Source organism: Schistocerca piceifrons, unplaced genomic scaffold (assembly GCF_021461385.2).
Source record: "Schistocerca piceifrons isolate TAMUIC-IGC-003096 unplaced genomic scaffold, iqSchPice1.1 HiC_scaffold_1400, whole genome shotgun sequence".
Lineage (NCBI taxonomy): Eukaryota > Metazoa > Arthropoda > Insecta > Orthoptera > Acrididae > Schistocerca > Schistocerca piceifrons.
The window spans coordinates 37,501-40,000 of NW_025727237.1; the positions used below are offsets into that span (position 1 = coordinate 37,501).

Sequence of the window (2,500 nt, forward strand, 5' to 3'; positions counted from 1 at the left end):
TACCTTAACCTAACCCATGTTGTGCCTCAACCTAACCCATGTTGTGCCTCAACCTAACCCATGTTGTGCCTCAACCTAACCCATGTTGTGCCTTAACCTAACCCATGTTGTGCCTCAACCTAACCCATGTTGTGCCTTAACCTAACCCATGTTGTGCCTTAACCTAACCCATGTTGTGCCTTAACCTAACCCATGTTGTGCCTTAACCTAACCCATGTTGTGCCTTAACCTAACCCATGTTGTGCCTTAACCTAACCCATGTTGTGCCTTAACCTAACCCATGTTGTGCCTTAACCTAACCCATGTTGTCGCCTTAACGTAACCCACGTTGTCGCCTAAACCTGCTCTGTAATTGTTATACGACTCGTTCAATTACTGTAGTGTTGCCCACCCGCAACCCTCGCAATATAGTTCGCTACTCGCACTGCCCGCACCCCTGTGTATCGCTTCATGTTAAACACCTTGCAAGTCTTGCTCACTTTCCACATGCTCCTGCTGTACACTGTAATGTGGATGGCAGCAGGACGTACATGCCGCCCCTCCCCACGTCCCCACCTTGCCCCCTGCCTTCGCAAGCTGGTTGGTGAGAAGTTTGCATGTTCAATGCCCTTCGCATGCGACGTACTCAGGCTACGTTGTGGTGCGGCCTGTGTCAACTGTCCGCTGATGTCGTACGCGTGAACCACAATCTGTACTGCACATTCGTCCTTATGTACTGAATGATACATCGTGGCACATGTGTGACCGCACAACGACTGCGCCCAAAAACGGCGGACCATACAGTGCAAATATTGTGCACGCAGCTACGTGTCGTCTCCCTATGAGAGCTGGATTGCAGTGTGGTACGCCATAGAGACGTGTGGGAGGAACGGACGCCGTGGATGGCGATCAGCATGAGCTGTCTGTTGATGTATTCGGACCTAGTCGTCTCTCCTCACACACCGTGATGGCATGGTGCACCGCGTTCCATATCTGCGACATGCTACAGAGGCCGGTTGACAGTCGTTCGAGCAATGGACATCGCATACGTACGGGGGCCACCTTCCACGTATTGTCTAGGCGTGCACATTTTGTTGCGTGTATGTGGGCAGACGTAGTGTGGCGTGACACCTGACACAGGCATGCAATAATCGTTGAAGTTGCAAATGGCGATGGACGCCTGCGTTTTCTGGTGAAGTTACGCAAATGAACAAATGGTAACCTGTTGTGGTGCGGTTGTTCTCGCTAGGGGTGAATCGGTGATGGCGACGATAGGTTGAGGTACTAACCGGTTGTTCCAGCGATACCCACCATGCCGACGAAACTGAACGGCATCTGGGTGTGAAGCGATACGCGGCGGTGGCTGGGTGGGACCGTCCCCGGCCGGTGAGGGGGCGCCTCCCGGCGTGCTGGCCGCGCGGTGCGTGGGCGCACGCGCTACAGCCGGCTGGTGGGGGCGGCCAGTGGCAGGCGCGCCGGCCGACGGACGCGGCAGGCGTCGCAGCTGCGCGCCGGCGCACCCTGCGCGCGGCGCCGTGCGGCCAAAGTAGGTCCTCGCGGGCCCGGTGCGAAGCGCGGTGGACATCTTCAGTGTGCTGGTCCGATTGAGGACTGTGTGCGTTGAGGATGCGCCGCCGCCCGGCGCTCGGCGCCGCGACGCCGTCTGCTGCTCGGTCGCCCCAGCGGTTCTCGCTGGTGGTTTGTATCGCAGCTGTGCGGATGTGTTGGCGCGTGCGCTGTGCTGGGAGAGTTCGCTTCGGCACCCAAGTGGGGCTTTTGTCCTTCTGTGGCGCTGGCGTTGGAGCTGCCGGTCACCGTAGGTGGCGCGTGTTGTCTCCCGCCGGCAATGCCACGACAGCACGCTCCCGGGCCTCTGTCGGCAGCGGCAAGCTCAGTTGGGAGCACGGGTGGTCGCACCGAAAGCGTCTACTCGCCTAACTCCGGGCGATTGCGCCTCTCTCGAACCCGACCAAGTACTTGGGACGGCGCTGCGCGCCGCCGGGACCTGAGAGGGTTTCGAGGTGTATTGTGCAGGGGAGCTCAGCCTCCTCCTGTTTGCAGAATGATTGAGCGGACGCTTGCGTGTTCGCGCGGGCCCCCGGGACACACTCCCGGGCGGCCGGCTGCTCAGCTCTAGTTGACGCAGCTCCCTGGTTGATCCTGCCAGTAGTCATATGCTTGTCTCAAAGATTAAGCCATGCATGTCTCAGTACAAGCCGCATTAAGGTGAAACCGCGAATGGCTCATTAAATCAGTTATGGTTCCTTAGATCGTACCCACGTTACTTGGATAACTGTGGTAATTCTAGAGCTAATACATGCAAACAGAGTCCCGACCAGAGATGGAAGGGACGCTTTTATTAGATCAAAACCAATCGGTCGGCTCGTCCGGTCCGTTTGCCTTGGTGACTCTGAATAACTTTGGGCTGATCGCACGGTCCTCGTACCGGCGACGCATCTTTCAAATGTCTGCCTTATCAACTGTCGATGGTAGGTTCTGCGCCTACCATGGTTGTAACGGG

The 2,500-nt window shown here is 57.2% G+C and overlaps 1 non-coding gene across 1 annotated transcript in view; it reads left to right on the forward strand.

Moving 5' to 3' along the window:
* Positions 1–2,126: 2,126 nt before the first annotated feature.
* LOC124733596 overlaps positions 2,127–2,500 on the forward strand; it is a 1,909-nt gene continuing 1,535 nt past the window's right edge. The window contains exon 1 of the ribosomal RNA XR_007009020.1: positions 2,127–2,500. This exon is cut by the window's right edge and continues 1,535 nt beyond it. This is a non-coding gene — a ribosomal RNA (small subunit ribosomal RNA).